Source organism: Larus michahellis, chromosome 16 (assembly GCF_964199755.1).
Source record: "Larus michahellis chromosome 16, bLarMic1.1, whole genome shotgun sequence".
Lineage (NCBI taxonomy): Eukaryota > Metazoa > Chordata > Aves > Charadriiformes > Laridae > Larus > Larus michahellis.
Window position 1 is genome coordinate 6,228,025 of NC_133911.1, and position 20,046 is coordinate 6,248,070.

The window sequence follows — 20,046 nt, forward strand, 5'->3', positions numbered from 1 at the left end:
ACACATCCTCCAACTTTCCTGAGCTTTGGGAGCACATGCTTAACCTGTAATCAGCATAACTCAAAACAACATCAGTGTCTGTCCCTGGAGCAAAAAGAAATAATGTGCTTTGTTCTGCTTTTCCCTATTCAAAGGTAAATTGCTTTTCTTTCCTCCAAGAGCAGATGCTCACTTTTTTTCTTTACCTCTCTCCCTGGTGTCTAACACAGATTTAGGAGAAATCATGTTCTCTGTTTTTTTGTGGAGTTTGGGGATGGAGAGAAGTTGTGTTACTGAGGAACTTGACATATTTCTTATTATTGAGTTGTAGATCAAAGACATACAACGTATGTTCTTTTACTCATCGCAGCACTGCACAGGGGAGCGTGTGTCTCTCTGCATCTTTTGAGTTTACGGTCTATATTCCTGCCATACCTGTAGATTCCAGACACACTTGTATCTGTGTGTGCCCCTTTCCTTTGTGTGTGCTAAGTTGTTGCATGTCTATTTTTCTGGACTTGGGCATATATTTGGGCCTTATTTAAGTATCTTGTGCGTTCTTGTGACTTGGTGCATGCCTATGTCCTTTTTGATCTGGGGTACGTGTATCTGTGTGCCTACACTTTTTGGAGGAGCAGGCTGGCTCCTGCTGAGGAGTCAGCATTAGGTTAGAGTACAAACTCTGGTGCCATATTGTGAAATGCTGCAGCTTGTTTTTACTTCTTCAAGTATAGGGCATCACCTTTCTCCTCTGTAGTGGAGCTGGGGTTGATTCCTTCTGCCAGTGGCAGTTCCCTAACAATAAAATGTGATTGCCATCAAAGCCATCCAGTCATCATACCTGGAAGTGATTAATATCTATCACAAAGCTCCGTAGCTGGGAAATGGGAAAGCAATTTCTGTTTGCTGCTGGGACGGCTGACACCAGAAAGCCCTGCTCAGCTGTATGAGGCATTGTAATTTGTGTCTTTAAAGCAGGACCACCTGAATCACTACAAACACAAAAAATATTTTTCATGTCTGTCATCTTGTTTTACTTCTGTGGCTCTGAAATTCTGAGAAATCCTGGGTGGATTTTCCACTCTTGGCTCGTGCTCTCTGTCTCCATCTTTTTCCTTTGTTTCTCTTCTGCCTCTGCAAAGATGTCACCATGATGAAGCTCTTGATGGATTCCTGTGTGACTCCCACCCGGTGGTGATGGATTGCTGCTCTCTTTGCTGCACGCTCCAGCTGTCTCTGCAGTTCAGTCTGCTGGATTGACAGGGCCCATAAATCACTCTTGGAAGGCAAGGTGCTCTGAGAGCTATGGCCCCATTTGTGATGTGCTGATGTGACATAGCCTCACATATACCACTTGCATGTGGACAGTGGCCGATTGGGGGGGATGTGGATCGCAGATCTGACTGCCGGGCTCTCATATGCACCTCTCTGGGTTTGAGGAGGCTGGGTTAGAAGGGCTGGGAACATGCTGTCTCTCCTGCTGCTCTTTCCTTTCTGTGCATACAGTGCTTCACAGAATTGAAAAAAGAAGGAGCTGTGATCTGAGGAAATTGTAGAGGAGAACTGGGACACTGGATGATAAGGAGAAAGGAGTGATGCACCATGCAGGCAGCTGCAGAGCCTCCTCCCAGAAGATGTGGATAGAAAGTAAGGGAAGGGAAGAGTTTGGATAGTGCTGCAGCTTTTGCTTAGTCCTCCCTTTCCTTTTTTTTGTGTGGAATAGAAGGAGCTGAAGGACGCAGTGAAGAAAAAGCCTGCACATTAGACTATCCCAGGATGCAAGAGACACTTGATCATTGCGTGTGTCCAAGAATTTGCCAAAGTTGTCCTTGGGAACCTCTGCAGCAGTAGTACTTCATCCTCTTGATGCACATGCCCTCTGTGCACCATGGGTATAGCACAGACACCATCAATCGTTCCTGCAAAGCGTCCGAACATCATCTTTGCAAGTCCTGCAATTATTTAATGGAAATTCTCCTGTTTCTTTACTCTTGTGTCTCGTCGGGTTAATCACAGCCTCGCAAATCTCTTTGACCACCATACCAGCTGTAGCTTTGTGAACCTCTAGAGTGGTCCCCAATAATTGGGGGCCACCATTTTCCACAGGGTGGCAGCAACATGCTTCCATTTTCCATGCTGAGTGATCCCGTTGGGTGCTTCTCTGTCAAGGTTCTGGCTAGGATTAAACCTGAAAAGAGAAATGTTTCTAGGAGGGATAGAGGGGGAATTTGCATGTACTCAGTGCAGACAGCATACATTCCCAGATGAAGCATCCTGACAATGTTAAGAGACAGCAGGCAGAGCTATGTGCAGGATGTTCCTCCTTCTTTCTAATGCAGCATAAACCTGCCTTCCAGATTAACCCTACTGTTTTGTTCCCCCCTCGCACAGAAAGCCCTCAGGGTGGGAGAGAGAGATATTTTGTTTCGCAGAGGTTGAAACTGTGAAATGACAGATGAAATTTTTATTATGATGATTTTTATTTTTGTGTCTGGGTTTGAAATGATGGTGAAAATTCTCAACAAAAATACCTTATGAATATTCAATTACAGTGCCAGCAACACTTTGCAGTCATGGATTATTTATATACGAAATAACCAAAGCTTCATAAATAATAAAATAGCAGCAATCTCCGCTGTGTTTTATGTTCCCCATAGCCGGCACGGGGGCGGGGAGGATGTGTCTTTGTAGCACATTTACATGCTGAATCAGCCCCTTGTGGGCTGGGAGCGGTGGGGAGGACAGAGATAGCAGAACAAAGTGTGCAGGTGAAGGCACTGGAGGTGTGGATGTGCACAGCACAATATGTGCACGAGGAAATGTTTCATTTGCTCCAGTGCTTGTGGGTGCATCTGGCTGCAGAGGACTTCTGGGGTACCATGAGGCATTTGTAGTCTTGACAGCAGAGGTCGGAGTACCTGGAGAGGGACTGCAGCAAGGGGAGAAAATTTATAGCCGGAATGTGTTGCTTGTGGGCAAGAAGATCAAGCACTTGGCTGCATTTGGCTTGGTGTAGCTTGACTGCGGCTGTCTCTATGTCCATAATCATATGGGATATCCTCAGAATGGACTGCAGTAATAGCAGGGCATTGAATTGTTTGAGGAAAGGAAGCCCTCACTTCTCAGACTTGGCCCTAATTGATCCATGCTTGGTGGTTTCAGATCATCCAAAAAGCCCCATGTTGGCAGGGCTAATGATCCCCTCTTGGGAAAGGCTGAGCTTTGCCTAACTGGGCATAGGTAAATGACGTGGCAACGGGCTTTCCCTCTAGCCAGAGCAGCACCCACTTGCAGTCCCCTCTCCTTTAAGTAAATCTGTGCTTTAATTCCCAGGACAAATCTCTCTCACTCCCATCTCCCAGCTGAACAACTGGCATATGCTACGCAGCTTGTTGTACAAGAAAGAAGCATGATTCTGGGGAATGTCTAACAGAGTTCCTCTCCTCCAGCCTAACCCCACTGTTCAGTCAATAATAAAGCAGAATAAGACTTAATAGCTGCTTTCTTTAGCACCAGACAGCAGTGTGAGCACTTGATCTTTGCAGACTCCACTGCTTGCAGGAGGAATGCTCTTCCGCCCAGTTGCCTTTGCTGGATATTCAACAATGAGTAATCCCGTGGGGATGAACAGAGAAAACTGAGCCCTCCATTGCCCATGGTCTTCCCTCCTTTCCTGAAGGCTTATGCTGATGTCCCTCTCCCTTCTGCTCCCACTGGGAAGGACTACATGCCAAATCAGTAAAAGTGTCATTGGTTGCTCTGAGGGATGATTCATCACTCCAGTTTGGTGGCAGCATATTTACCCCCCCACCAGCCCACCCGGCAAGAGAAAAGAGATAAATTGCTGTCATCCCTTTTTATGGAACATATAATCAGGTGGTAACATGGAGAGTCGCCTCGGCTCAAAGTCATTCAGGATGAATTATTCATTCGCTTAAAATGTCTTAAAAAGAAAGGGAGACAGTCTCCCTGATACAGTATCTCTTCCTGGCATTGCTGCAGTTGAGCATTGCTTGAAGAGTCCTGGTCTGATGCATAGCATGAAGTACGGATAGTTCCCCACCACGGTCCCAGGACCTTCTGCAGCTCTCCGATGGCTGACATAGCATTTCTGCAGTGCTCCCAGGGAATAAGACAAATCTCCCTGCTCAAGGTTCATGAACAGGATCAAATGTTTCTCAGCATCCTCCTGAGGGCTTGTCAAGGGGGCTTTGAGTGCACCTTGGCCTTTCTGGTCTGAATCTTTGCACATGGGAGAAATTTAACTCCTCTCTAGGGTCTTCACTGCAGGCTTCTTGGTTTTATCCCCCTAGGAAGATCTGGCCCATGAAAGTTGTCCCCTCCACGAAGAAAACCTCCTCAGAGTGAGATCAAGAAGGCCATGGTTCTCGGAGGAAAAAGGCTCAGATCACCTCTTCTGAAAGAGCTTCAGAGCAATCATCTAACCACAACTGTACCCCTATCCTGCAGGAGCAGGTATTCCAGCTTTTAGAGATTGGCTTCTTGCTGCTTCCTAGTCTGTATATGAGGAAAAGTTATAGTTTCTAATACCTTAAATTCTAATGACCTTGCTTTGGATTCCTCAGTTGGAACGGACTGAAGCTCTGACTAGGTTTTTTTTTACCTAAACCATCTGATATAGTAAAAGGTTTCTTGAAGAAGGAAAAGTTTATATTATAGTCCTGGAAGAACATAGCAGCTTGGAAGCATTTCTGAGGCTGCTGAGTCACTGGAACGGAATTAGACATCTTCCATGGAACAGGCTTTCTACCATGGTTTACTTGTCTTGCCAAGAATTTCACCAGAGACTCTCTCAGTATTTTTAGCTTTTTGCTGAAAAGTGTGGGGGTTTTAACACTGGAAAATGTCCTTTAATTAAAACTTTCCTGAAAAATATTGGTAATTGACAAATAAGGACTCTTCATGATTCTGTAGTATTCTCCATCTGGTTATTTGGAATAATAATCAGCTTTTTATATTTACCAAAACAGACCTTTTCATGTTAAAACATGTTTTTGTTTGTCTGTGTATTGAAAAATATTGATTATGATTCTGCAGAAAGTTTTGAAAGAACTGAAAATCAGCTCTTCCATTTCCCATCTCAGCTAACAAGGAAGAAGGAAAACGCTCTGATACAGAGAAAACTCCTCTGTATCTGCTTTCTCCACACAACCAATTTCATTCTTACCTTTTTGCAGAGGAATAATATTGGGAAGCAGAAGTTGCTGAGAAGGAGAAAGATTCTGTACCCATATCACTGGAGAAGGATGTGGAAAAGAACCTCCAGATATTCCAGTGGTTTTCAGGTAGGAGATATGACACATGTGTTTCTGGGATTGCATGGTGGTTTGGTTTGTGCTGTGCCATGGGGAAAATGTCAGCTGATTCCTTACTGCATACTAATCTGACTGTGCAAAAACATTAGAAAGCCCTTATAACCCCCAGAGCTACCCTTGCCTGCCTGCCCTTCAAATCTGTCTCCTCGAGGCTCCTCTTCGCACGTTCGTTAACGCACACACACAAAAACCACGACAAAGAGACTGTCAGAATTCAGAACTCTGAGTGTGTGTCCATGCAATAACAATACTGGCAGGATGTCTGAAAGGTCCTTGGCATAGTCAGCTGAAATGTTTAGATCTGAGCAGTAAACTATTTAAACTATTTAAACTTGAATCCATCAGGTAAACTTGGACAGGTCTCGCATCTTTCTTGCTGGACTCTTTGGTCATTGTCAGAAAGTCCTAATTGCTTGGTGTATTTTATGTCACCTGTCAGAACAGTTGCAAGTGGTGTTTCTTAGCACAGAGAGAGTATGTCTTTTAATAATGAGTACTTCCTGTTGCATGATCATCGCAATGTGCATGAGGTAAATAAACCCTCTACTGCGAGGGAATGATATGTTTTATCCTGGGTGCATGAGTGGGGAAATTAAGGCAAGAAAAGCTACACAATAGCTACACAGATAGAGATCCATGTACAGTCCCCTGGCATCATAAATGCTAAAGTCATCCTTCCCTCTACATATTCTGGAGATTAAGGAACCAGTTATTGATGAAAACTCTTTGTTTTAACGGCCATTTCCTCTCTATTGCCCTTTTGGGGAGGGGGTCTTTTTTATTTGCTTTCCACTCATTTATCCTGACTTTAAATCCAATAACAGAGAAAAATTAAATTACTTTCTGCTAAGAACAAGGCCATGTGTCTGAGCTCCACTCTGTCCGGAGAACTAGGGCAGTTCCCCTTTGCCATACAGGTAATTCAATTTACAAGGAGTTTGTAAGATAATGGTGAATGAAGCATGAGCTTGTTACATCCGTGGAGAAATTAGTTCTTAAAAGAACACTGCTGAAAGAAGTAGGGAAGGAAAATGAGCAAAACGAAATGAGAAAAGTTATAAACACATTAAGCTGGGCTTCCCTACTTCAGTGTTTGGAGCCGTCTCTGCTATAAATTGTATTGATTAAGAAACTTATTGGAGCTACCTGCTGCTATCAATTACTTTCCACTTATTGCTTTCTTTACCTGCTGGGCAGTCGATAGTCTGCCAGAACTGAAGCCCCAAGCCTTCTTAACATAGAGCTCATGAGAGCTGGAAGACAGAAGAAACTAATTTCCACTACTGCTGTTTCCTACTGGAAAGGGAAACAACCCACATGGCTTATAGGGGTGGGCTTTTTGTGGTGTCTGGAATTAGGATGGCAGAAGTCCATAAGCCTATGGAAAATGGGAAATCCTACAAAATGTTATGAACTTAGGTGACAGGCAGTTCTTAGCATGTATTCCCAGGGAGTCCTGTCCTGTGCAGTGTGTCTGAAGCTGGATACTGCCTCCAGAGCCTCACACTGCAGAGCAGAAACAGGTGTTGTCAGGCAATGAAATAATGATGTGAAAGCAATGGGATGGAGGATTGTTAGGACAACATAATCCTCTGTTTTTTCCACCCAATGCTAGAGTGACTCTGGTAAATTAGGGGAACCCTGTTCATTTTATGGGTAAAAAGGAGGGAAAAGCAATAGAGCCACAAGAACATGAATGTCAGCAGCCCTTCTGCTGTTTGGCAGTCTCTTTGTAACTCCCTTTTATTCTCTGCGATGATTCCTCTGTAGCCTGCAATTCTTGACCCTTCAGGATCTCTAATGGTGAAGGAAAGGATTGGCTGGTTTTGCTGATTCTTTATATAGATCTATCTATATATATAAAAGATAAAAACCAAAGCGAAGTCTACCTCCTCTTTTCCAAATTCAGACCTCCAGAATCAGAGCAGCCCACAGGATTTTCTTGGCAACAATCCAATCAAATAAATGGAAATGAACACCCAAGTTCTTGAAAAGGCTTTGAAAGTCTCAGCCTAAGTCCTTAAAAGTCCATTTACTTTCTCACTGCTGTGACTTCAGGTCAGATTGGGCTCTTGACTTCACTAACTGCTTTAAAACTACCTTGAATTTCTCATCTCTTTTATCCTAAGGGATTTTTCCTTCTTTGCCTTTTTTCTCTGACCCTTCATAAATCCTTTTTTTTCCCCTTCTTGCACAAAACCAGCCAGCCAGAGATGCAGGGCAGGGGCAATGGGAGGGCGTGCCTGGTTCAGAAATATGCCCCTGGTGTGCCCTGCAGCCAGATCACCTCGGGATGTTGTCAGTTCTTGCATGTTAAGCAAAATTGGGCTGGATGACAGATGCTGAAAGAAACCTGGAGTTTGTAGAAGACAGTCTTGGGAACCTGTTGGCTTTGTCGCACAAGACCTGTAAGTGTGACACCAATTGGTTTGGTCCTAATGTTGCCATGTGGTGTGGGGAATCAGTTGAGGAACCAGTGATTTTGCTCAAATGTTGCCCATTTCCATGGTATTTACTGTGAACTTAGCATTATTTTGTCTTCCTTTTTTCAACCCTGGAGATCCTAGAGGAACAAGATGCCACAAGATATTTTCTTGTGTTCAGAGGTCAGTTCCTGTCTTTCATAGCTGTAGTGAAAAGCTTGAACATTTGACCCAGGTGCGACCTAAAGACTCAGAAGCTGGAAAGCAAAAGAAAGCTCTTATTTATAGAAGTATCCTGCTTGATAAGCCAGTAGGATGAGTTATAAAGTATCTGACTTAGATTTGAATTCAAGGGACTTAAAAAAGTTGTAAAAAAAGCTGGCTGCCAGCAGCCCTCTTGCCCGTATGCGATCTTGGGTGCCCAGACACTGATACCATAAAGAGGAGGGAGATCTGAGTACTTTCTAGAAACTAATCCCTTGAAGCCATTTGTCAGTAAGATCCTGAATTGCTAGTCATGTTTGAAAAATCAGGCTGTATGCTGACTGTACGAGTGCTAGTGCCAGTGGGATTTTGGAGGATGCCATGTAGTACAAACTGAGCTGGAAAATAACATTATCCTTTGTGCCTAGACTGAAGCAGTGCCCTAGCAGGCTCTTGGAGGCAGCTGGTGCATCTGGAGCACCCTGTTAGCAGGTGCATTCTTGACCTGGAAGACCAGAGATCTCAGGGCATTTGTACTTTTAGGATGCTATTTTTAATTTCTTGTGTTGTGACCATGGTTCAGTATGGTGCGGAGGCACTGGCAGCCCATCTGAAGACTTCCATTATACTTTTAGCCAGATACGCGGGTTTCTACTTTTTCCCCGATCTTTCATACCAAGGGCTCTTGTGCCGTTTTTTACTCAAGAGATGGCTGCATTATATTTACGTGGACAAAAAGAGACCTTTTAATGTAAATGTAACTATATATTGCAAAGAGATTTTATTTAGCATGCAAAAAAAAAAAGGCAGCCGTATTCTGGGGTGGCAGGAATTTGTTTTCACTTGTTACAGTGCAGTATGAACTTGTTAATTTGATAGTGTATATATAAGTGCTATCTTTCTATTTAAAATTGTGAAAAATTCACACCCAGACATCTCGCAGTTACTGCTCAGCTTAACATCTTTACATCTTGAAAAGTCATTGTGATAAAGGCGATTGAACCCAGATCTGCCTGGTCCAAAATTAATCCCTCTTCATACATGGGCTAAAGGAATTTGCTGAGGTCCATTATGAGCAAGACACAGGTAAGGACTGTGACACGGATTAGCATCTCTGAATCTGCACGTCAGAGGGCAATGAAATGCTTATGTGGAAGAATACACTGGCACATGCACATGTCTTTTGCCAGTTCATTTGCCTAGGGTGTATATCTCTCAACTGACACATTAAAATTGCAATGCCTGTAGCAGGTCCTGAAATTACAGTCACGAGCCGTATTCCTTTGACCTTCTCTGTATTCTGTTTGGATTCACTCCTCCTGCCAATTTAGCCAGGCAGCCAGAAAGTAAATAAATGCTCCCCACCTGGCAGGTGCAGAAAGGTTAGATTTGCATAAAGTGGCCAGTGTAAATTTCTCCTGTTTGTTGTCACCTCTTCTGTCCAACTGGGAATTCCAAGGCAGAGATAAATGTCAGCTGGAAATAGCACTTCAGCGTCAGCAGTTAATCTCTTCCTGCTATTTCCCTGTACCCACTTTGTGCCGCTCTTTCCCATATGGATCAGCCAATCACCTCTTGTGGGAGCCTCTCATTACTGGGCTCTTCTGTTATTGCTTTACTTAGTCTTGACTTTCCTTTTATGTTTTCTGTTTGCAAATTAAATTCTTCCCAACTGGTAAGTCACTGTGCTGAAACGGTTGAGCCAAACAGCCTGCTACCAGTTTCATTCCCCAAATGGTTCAGTGTGTCTCTACCCTCTCTTCCTCAGCCTGGATGGATTAAGAATAGATTCTCTTCTATGTGTTCATCATATAGCAAGCAGATCATACGAGGCACTGTAAGTTCCCAGGCTGAGAATTCCGTTCTGCAAGGCTCTAACCTGTTCCTGAGGTCGCTGACTGCTGCTTGCTTGCCGATATCACTAAGAGTCCAAGAGAGTCAATTGGAGTTCTGCATCTTGAGCACTGAAATCTCAGCAGTGCTCCTCTGTAAGTGCTTGTCTCTTGTTCAGGAAGTGTTGGCTAATGGGGATGCCACTGCTGAAAAGAAGGAGAATGAGAGCCTCATGAGTGGGTCCAGTTTTACGGGTTTTTGATTTGGACATTCATTCAAGGGCCACCCTGTTACACGTTATGCTATAATGGTTGAAAAGACTTCACTCTGTGAGAGCAGGGACTCCCCACTCCTGCTTCCCCACTTACTCTGCTTTTAACTCTCTCTGGCTATTACTGCCACTTGGGAGGCAGAGGACTCTTTAATCACCTTTCCTCTGGTACCAGCTCTCTCTGATTTTTTTCAGGTTTCCCTTGCTTATTCTGACTGTTCTTAGTGATCTGCTCCAGCTCTGGTTATTTTTTCTTCTTCATCTTCTTCTCCTTTCTCTTTTTCTTTCACACACACACACACACAAATACCCCTTGCACCGTTCAGCTACAGTAAAGCTCACAGCTCTGTGTCATAGCTCATGCTCAGACACAGCTCATGCTCAACCCTTGTCCGTTTGTTTTGAATGGTAAACTCCATTGCTCCATTTGTACCAAACAGAGAGACATGTAAGTGTCCTTGGATTTAGCCTGAATCAGAGACAGCTGCTCTTCTCACGGGTTCCAATGAGATTTAACCTAGCTCATAACAACGAGGTCCATATTGCCATCTCCCTTCTGCTTTACCCATGTGCCAGAGTGATCCTGTCTTCCAAGCAGCCACCTGCCCCCTGTTTTTTCCAGCTACCTCCGTCTGTTCTCAGCAGAGTCCCCAGTTCCTTGAGAGCTGTTTCCTGGCTAGTTTAAATCAGACTCATCCGTACTCTTGGAATAAATTGTACGATTGTTTTGGCATTTCTCCAAGAACAGTTTGGCCCCTTCACGTTGGACTGTGGTGGAGGATGGCTTTCTGCTCTGTCTCCCCTTCAGTAATGTGTTCAAAATGTGCTGTTTCAGACGGCCTCTTCAGTGCTGCCTCCAGTACGAGGGAGGAGGTGAAAGAAATAGATCAGTAATTTGGTTCTAAATCACTTCCCCAACAAAGCCAGTGCTGAAGGTCACTTGTAATGAAGCTCTCATATGGGTAAGGCCTCACAATCAGGGAGAGAAAAGGGAAAAGGAAAATGAGGCTGGAGATGAATTCATGGTAATCTTGAAGCAATTTCATGGAGATGCAGGTGTTTGGATTGGAGTCCAGGATGCTAACAGGAAGGTCATGAGAGAGAAACTGCTTGTGTCGAGTTTCTCTGTTATGGTAGGAAAGATTGTGTAGTCCCTTAGGGGTGCTTAGCCCTAACTGTATGAAAACCTATGAGCAGAGTCCCATGCTCCAAGCTCTTTGGGGGAAGGAAATTATGAGATTAAACCATTGTGACCCTGCCTGCATGCCTACAAAGTGACTAGGCATAGATTCACATCCGCTGAGAATTGCAGGAGGGTTTGCATGGAGGTTTGAAGCCCTAGCTTTGGAGACCCCAAATCCCTTCCCATAGCAGAGTGATATTGTGGAGAAAAGAAGCTCTGATTTGCAGAAAAAGGAGCAAATAGGATGTCTTAATAAAAAACATTTTTAAATCGATGAAAATCCTTTTTTTTACATTTAAAATTTATGCTTTCAAATAAGAAATGAAGTTACCAAAAAAAGTAAATACATCTTTTAAAGGTTGACATAAAATGAGTTGGTTTAAAATTATTGCAAAGAAACCTATTGATTGACCGAACTTGAATTTTTTTAGGAAGGGAGTTTAGGTTCAGGAGGATTTTTGTGGTATTTGATTTTCCATCTGGTTTCAGGGTGGAAATTATTGTTTGTCAAGATTGATATTCTTTGGCTTCCGTCTCAGGCTAGCACTGTGTCTGGGTGTGGGCTGCTTAGGGCTTTGGCGTTCGGTAGGAATCCACTTCCTCTGCTGCAGTTCAGCTCAGACCAGAAGTCTTTCTTGGCACAAAAGCTGTACCCATGTAGCCAAAGTTTGGGAGCTCAATTCACCCACCCAACAGCAGGCCCAGGACACTTAGAAAAATGCTGTGTACACGGGGCTGAAACTTGCATGTGAATCCTGAGCACACCCCTTCGTGCTGCTTGTCCCTTAGCTCCGTGCCTCCATTCTCATCTGCCCAAGTTTCATTCTGGCTCCCAGTGAACCAAATTGTTTATTGATGCAGCTTTTGATTAAGTTTTTTGCCTCTTTTCCAGAATTATTTCCCCTGGGATTTCTCAGAAAAGCACTGCAGCAGAGACGGGGGGGAGTGAGGGAAGGAAGAACAAGCAAGGTTCCCATCTGATATACAGACTTGAGAGCTACAGAGATGTTGAAGAGTGTGTGATGGGCAGATCTGTATTTATGGTGACTCTGTAGGGTGCATCATAATAACTGTTCAGGGAAATCCATGGGAGGGGTTGTAAAATGTAGTGTGAAAATATTTCCTGCTGGTGTCCCTGCATCTAACTCCCTCCCTCTCTCTTTCTCACCCACCACCACAAATTTCTTCTGATCTCTGGAGAACCCAGATCCCCAGGCCAAAGACTTGGCACGTAGCCCCCAGGACTCAGGGTGGTATTTATACTGGGAATGGTGGAAAAAGGAAAAGAAATAGTGCATTTGCTGGGTTTTACAGTGCCTGTCATGTTTATCGTCATTGAATTTCACTGGAAAAAGACTTCAGGAAAGACTGTCAGGAAGTAAATCTCTTTCTTCTCTGGGGAGGCTCTTTGGATTGTGAGAGATTTCCATAGCTAAGTTCAGAAGGAACTTTTTGAACTGCTAGGCAGGGGAATTTTATAGCATAAACCGTGGATTTCAGGAGTCTTCTCAACAAATAGTGGTGTATCTTGGGTGCAGTGCCCTTTGGGGAGGGCTTTGGGCCACTGATAATGAAAAGGCATCAGTCGTCTTTTACAGCAGTGTTTGACAGTTGCTTAATTGTGGTGTCAGAAATTGCATGAGAAACCAGGCATGTTGAACTAGGCTTTCAGGTGTCTTTTAGGGATTCTGGAATGAAGCCTGAAAGGAAAAGTCTTGAGGGTGTTTTGTCATGGGCTTTTGTTGGGGGAAAATCTCAAATGTCTGTGCTTTGGACATCACAAAACCAGCATCCTTGGAGAGCTTATTATCACAACTCCTTGAACAACTGGCCACTCCCAGAGGGCCGCATGTACAATAATGTAATGAAGAACTGTTGCCTCCAGTCTCAGGCTAGAGCTCTTCTACATCACACCCCCTGCCTCTTTGTACAGCTCTGGAAGTGTGGCCTTTGTTTGGCTAATGAAGCTGTCTGGAGCTTTGAAAGCCCAAGCACGCTCCTAGTGCTCATTACCTGGCTCCTACAGCAGGAGCCTCCACCAGCAGCAGACTCACTTAAATACCTGTATTTCGTAAGAACCAAAAGGATCAATGCAATTGGGGAAGGTAAGCTTGGAGATGCAAAGTCATTTCATGAGGAAAACAGCACAGGTAATTAGGCTTGACAAAACTTTTGGAGAAGTGACTACACCTTTAAAGGGAATGTAATCTCTTTTCACAAGCATCATGTCTCTGTCCTGATGAGTACCACGGGTGCATATATAGACACAATGGCAGGCATACATGCATATTTGTCTTTGAGCACATGCCAATGCAGATGCAGCATACACAGCTGATATGGGATATCATGAACTTGGGCACGTAAAGAAATATTCTTGGTCATAATACTGCATAACACTGCCTATATGTGTGTAAGTGGTGATGCACACACATGACAGAAGCTTGGAAATGACAGAGAAATAGTTAATAATTCCCATGCTCTGCTTTCATTTTCTGCAGTTACAAACTATGCTGCAGCCAAATGTGTTGGTTTGTTTGCTGGAATTTTCCATCAGCACCCCTCTGTCCTAGTGTTTGTTTTTATTTTACTTATTTATTTGCGTGTCACGCCTGCATGACACAATGAGTGTCACATTGCGTGACAATGCCTTTGTCAACATCCAAAAAAAGCCTATCAATGTAGTGGACATATGAATAAGCCTGCAAGATCCAACTTATGCACGTTCAGATAAGCAGATCTCCCAAAAGCCGACTTTTGAGTGGCATCACCTGGTGTTACCCTGTGGCATAGTAGTGAAAATGGATCTCTTCCAATATTTAAAAAAAAATCTGAAATTTTCCTGCAGTTTTTGTACTAGAAAATCGTGCCCTTGGTTGCAGCCTCATCTGTTAGACAATGCACCTTGACGTCATACATCCTGAGCCAAGCTGTGGTCCATCGTTTCCTGCTAGAACACATAATTGGGCTGGGGAGCAAAGAGCAATTGTGGGATACAAAACCAACTCTCCACGGGACTCTTTACAAAGATTTTTCACAGTGGGAGCTGGCCACGTTTCCCTGAGCTGCACAGATGCTTGAAAAGGGGGCTTGAATTTCCATGGCAACAGGCTGCATTCTGCTGACTCTGGTAGTCTGTCACTCTCCGGATATGTCTGTCACCCCTGGTGCTCGGAGTTTCAAGGCCAACAATGTGCGATGGACAAAGATTGAAGTGGCGTTGTTCTGGGGTCAGACATCCTGGTCAAGGGAATGTACTGCAAACACACTGGGGGGGAGGCACTGTGAAGTTAAGATGATACAGGCGAATCCTCCGGTCTGACTCAGACAGTAGTTACAATAGGATCTTGCTAGTTGAGCCGTTGTCTGGTTACTAGGAAGCTCAAAGGCATCATGTCACAATATGACAGTGTCCTTGTCTAGCTCCTCTTATCTGAAGAGCTCAGGTTTTTGTATATGTCAGATGACTATGTCTCACAGTGTCTCTGTCAGGCAGTCACAGCGGGGAAACTGAGGCAGCCCTAGGAAGTAGCTAGATATACAGAAAATGCTAGTGCCAGAGCTAGGAGCAGGATCAAGAAGTTCTCATTCCTCTGTTCTCCCACCTCACTGTGAGGAACTATCACCTCTCATGGAACTTGTAAAGTAGGAGGATATTCCTGGTTATTTCTTGAATCACTTTTAAGAAGAAAAACATTTAACATGCACATACTCAAAATTGTACATAAAAATGTTATAGGGGAATAGACGACAGTAGCTATGGACAAATCTAAGGAAAGGGAATTGTTTGCTAAGAGATAAAGGTGGGGTGGGCTGAGGAGTTTTCTGTTTCTGCGTGGGATTGAAGCAGAGGAGGAGGGTAAGGTGCATTGATAGCAGGGTGAAGCCGAGTGCAAACTCAGAGGGATAGGAAAGGCTCTGCCTGTCTTGAGTTTATCCTGAGTTCAGCACAAGCTCAAGGGCTGTCAAAATTTTTTTTTCCCATGACCCATGTATTTCCCATGAGCTACAGGAAAAATATGGTTACAGCTTACAAGAGTGTTTACTGAAAGGGCTGTGCATTACCAGAGCCAAAACACTGGACCTGGGGGAGAGGGCAGAGAGACTCATAAAGGAGGTTTCTGTGATGATCTTTGAGATCTATGCCAAGCTGCCTGGAAATGTCTTCTTTTGACATGTATATTTATGAGGCTCCTGGTTTTCTGTTGTCACACGAAGCCACCTCAGCACAGAGGCACTACATGTGGCAAGCTGGGCTGAGAGGAGGAGCTGAGGGAGAAGAGTGGTGTGATGTCCTGTTCCATCATGTGGGAACACACTGGTGTGGCTGTGCTGCAAAATGGAGGGGGCTGGCAGGCAGAGCACTTGCCTCAACTAGCTACACGAAGGGAAAAAAAATGTATCTTGGCCCCCTCGGGACACCACTCATACTGTGAAAGAGATATCCAATGAAGACATCACTTCTGTGTGCAAATGGGAGAGGAGTGGGATGCAGAGAGCTGCATCCCCTTTGAGAATTGGGTTATCCTTAGGGAACTGGCATGCAGGGGAGGCTGAGCATCTGTAGGCTGGCAGGCAGCATTTGTCTCTGCTGAGCAAGTGTGTTTATCTCTAGAGCCCTCAGCAATGTCTATGGCTGAGGAAGGGTGTAAATCTCATTGGATTCAAGTCCTTGGTGTATAATTATTCCCTCCTCCTCACACCTCCACACCCCATGCCTTCCTGCCCTGGATATGACACACTGTTCACAGACTATAAATGAATGCAATGCTATGCTTAATGTGGAGAGACACCTTACAATCAGGTGAGGCACAGGGTGGGAGGCTAGGCACAGAATGGGAGGCAGCTTGCCAATTCCTGCTCCTTCTCACATGTAGTCAGTCCCTGAGCCTTCTATCACACTCATCTGTGGGAAGCTCATTTCTTCCATTTCCCCTTAAAATGACTTGTAGCCTATAAAGCCCGGAGCAGGGCAGCTGCGTGCTCAGAATCCTAAGGTGCTGTTAACAGGAGAAGGTGGCAGGGTGCAGGGAGAGAGGCCGTGCCACTCTTAACGCCACATCAGGACTCTGGTTTGGCTCTTGCGGCTTATGAGGCTATCAAAGCCTCTCACTTAATTACAGCCATAGCAATCAATCCTTCTCCCTGTTCATTATGCATCCAGCCAGGGTTAGCAGTATTTTTGTTCTTGAGGCCTCGGGAGCATTTTCAGCTTGTAAGGAATGACAGACAACCATAGTGACTGATACGGGTTGTGTCTGTAGGACTGCATTCCTGCCCCATTGCTGGAGGAAAAGTGTGGGGCAGTAAAGCTTGGAACATCTGGAACTGCAAGATTTGGTTCTGTTTTGCATGATGAAGGTCCATTGAATAGGCCCTGTGCCTAGAGAGGCATACAGGGCTTTGCATTAACAGGACATGACCAGCTGAGTTGCTAGAGCCCTTGCACAGTGGCAGTTAGTTGTTCCAAGGCATTATGACTGGGCTGAGTGTAACATATCAAGTCATTATGGCATTATTTCTTCATTACACGTGAAGTGCTGTTGGAGCTCAGGGAGGAGCACAGGGACAAAGATGGAGAGGAGGGAAGCGGCTCATTAGCTGCCCAGAGGAATCAAGCTGAACATCTCTTTTTCTCAGGCAGAGGCTCTGTCATCACCCCCAAGGGGCAAGTCTATTAGAAATTAGGACTTGGCTGAGGGACAGTTGTGTGTATCTGTATGTACATGTGCTAATACACAAGTAGACCGTGTCACGTACATACACCCCTACCCCTGGACCAACTAACACACATGCAATACACATTTTGGATACTCCCATAACGCAAGAACAAGCATCACTGTCCACTTAAATTTAGAAACAGATGTACCAAAACATGCTCTTGCATCTACAAACATGTTCATCTGCTTTATAGGAACTGCTTACAACCATGTCCAACACAGTTACATCTAACAATCTCACACGTGCTTACCCTCCTCCCAGAGAGCACGTACACCAACTGCACTGAGATTGCTCCCCGTGGACAGGGAGTTGTGTGTCTCTTGTATTCATTCCTCTGTGCTCACACTGTGCACTCTAGTGCATTCTGTCCCTTCAGCTGTGAAATCTGCTCCTATGCAGATGCATTCACCGGCACAAGTATGTTCTTGCTTTTCCCTGCCTTCCAATTTTCCTTTATCCTGGTTTCCATGAGTTCTGCTGGCATGCACTGGGGCTCCCGCAGGTTTCCCCACAATCATGCCCTGTCAGAACCAGCCGGAGCTCTTGCAGCAAACACGAGGACTGGCAGAGTGAGCTGGCACCACGGCTAGGTAAGCTTTCTGGTATAAGGTCCCCTTTCACAAGGGCCAGGAAGGATTGCAACTTGCATGTTATTCTGGATGAAGCCTGGGAAACAAACTCCCAGTGGTCTCTTAGCTCTCCCACCAGCTGCTGGACTTTCTCTGCAGTGACTTTGCAGCACTCCTCATCCCTGCTGCTCTCCCTCTTCGGACATGGATCAGGAGGCCATTAACTTGTTTACTCCATGCTGGCCCCAGCCTCACAGACTTCTTGGTGGACAATATATCAACAAAAAGCATTTGGCAAGATTTATGGGGCTGTTGCTGCCAACTGTGGACTGTGGAAAGTAAAAAATGTTCTTTCTGAGGCAATAAAATATAAAATGGGACCCAATTTCTCTCCAGGGTAGGAATCATTATGTTTGACAATGCTGTAAAACACATGGTGCTACAGCACAGGGGTGAGAGCCAGAGTAAACGCTGCCTTCAGAAACCTCATTCATTGCAAAGCTGAGATGGGTGATTCATTGCAAAACAAGACAGGAAGGGTCTTGGGTGGAGACAGTCTCCCTTCAGTCTTTCTCTTCTCTGAAAGGACTGGAAATCCCTCTACAAGCTTTGCACAGATTTTCTGAAACTGATTTTAAATTCACTCAGTTAAATTGGAGCAAGTACTCTGGATATATACAGCAGGACTGGTTTGCTCCTTTATTAAATCAGTTTAGCTTAATTGGCTTACAGAATGATTAAACTGATGGAGTTATATGAAGGAGATTTCACTAGCTGAACTGTACCAATTAGAAATCAGGTCTGATAGACCTGAATCCTTGTCTTTGTGCCAGAGACTCTGGGCTTTGTACAAAGACCTCGTACAAAGACCTTTTCTAGGTGAGAAAATAAGTAACAGCTCTCAGCTGATTAATTTCCACTTGGGTGTCTGCCTGTTTATCCTTCATTTTGTCTATATCTATTATTGTGCTGGTCTGTATATACTGTGCGTCTCTGGCAATGTTACTGTAGTGAAATGTTAGCTACAACAGCTCGATTTAAGCTATGCTATGATAGGGAAGACCTATATTTCTAAAATCTATCTGAGGTGAGGGAAAGAGGAGGTGTTATGTCAGGTAGGAATAGAAAATGAAGAAGAGATGAGAGAAACGTAGCTGTAGGGCTCAGTTGTTCCCCTGGGTGTGGATGGGAAAGAGATGTTCACGCTAGAAGTATAGTGCGAACTGCATTGTCTCATCCCCTATGCACGGTGCTCTGCAGAGCCTGTGTGCTCAGCAAAGTTATTTCAGCCTGGTGGGAGACGCATCTTCTGTGGGTCCTTTTAACTTCATATCAACATTTCCAATTGTTAATAAAATCAGATTGCCTCAGGACTGAAAACTCTTCAGGTTCAGTTCTAGGAGGGCAATAATGAAAAGAGAGCCCTTTGAGAGGAAGAAAAACTATACTGGGCGAGTCCGAGATTTCTGTCCTTTTCTATAGGCTGACTCCTCCTGGAAATACAGCCCATTCTTGCTTTGTAAGCACTAACCACTGGCTCTGCAGTAGTAGGGGTGTCCCAACAGTCTTATATTTGGCTGAGCTTGATGCTGGATGACCCTTGGTAGATCAGACAATTTATATTATAAAGGGGGCTGGAGAAAACATAAGGTGGACCTGTCCTTCATTCTATGTGGAAATTCAGAGTAAATGCAGAAGGCAGGGAGATCACCTTAAGCCAAGACAGCAGGGGGTTTTGGCTTACCAACAGCATACCTTGTACGAGCAAAAGACAGAGTACTCCAACAAGGGGTTACTTTGACTGTGTTTGTAGATGCAGATGTTTACCTGAGTTGGGGCATTGTAATCACTGACAGCTCCCAAGAGCACAGTAATAAAGTTTTGAACAAATACTATTCTGGATTAATGGCTTTAGTTACCACTATCAGCAGGCCAAGATTCCTTTGATCCTCAGCAGTGCACATTATTGTTAGCTTTTTCTTTCTCCAGTGGGTTTCTTCATTGATGAATAAGTTTCTTTTCTGAAATATTCTTAGATTCTGCTTATCTGTTTCAAATGCTTTGTATCCAACTAGGGCATAATTTACACCAGTATTGAACATACTGTATAGCCTGTAGTATGTGTTCCATTATACCCTAATAAATGTCTAGAATATAGACTATATGGGCTAAATTTTCACATGGTCACAAGCAAAGGCTGAACTATTTGAAAGAGGTAAGCACTCCCTTGATCTCTCAAAGGCTGAACTATTTGGGAATTCCGATCCATGTGGTGATGAACTGCATCTCCTTCTGCCCAGCTCCTTCCACAGTCTGTGTTTTGTACATCAGAGCCACTTTGGTAAACATGCAAAAAGATCAGTCCCCACTGGCTCTAAATCACTAGAACATTTTCACATAGCACCTGCTGCAGAATAGGTAAGTGTATTATATAAAGCATTCTTAATGTCAGGCAAAGGCGATGGTGTGGTTATGATGTGTGAAAGAAAAGGAAAGTACCCTTAAAAACAAAGGAAAAAGAGGCGGAAAA

At 44.3% G+C, this 20,046-nt stretch overlaps 1 protein-coding gene across 1 annotated transcript in view; it reads left to right on the forward strand.

Moving 5' to 3' along the window:
• Window positions 1-5,210: 5,210 nt before the first annotated feature.
• Window positions 5,211-20,046, forward strand: part of DISP3 (dispatched RND transporter family member 3) — a 98,391-nt gene continuing 83,555 nt past the window's right edge. The window contains exon 1 of the mRNA XM_074609602.1: window positions 5,211-5,285. The gene's annotated coding sequence lies outside the window, so the exon portion shown is untranslated. The remainder of the gene's footprint in view (window positions 5,286-20,046) is intronic.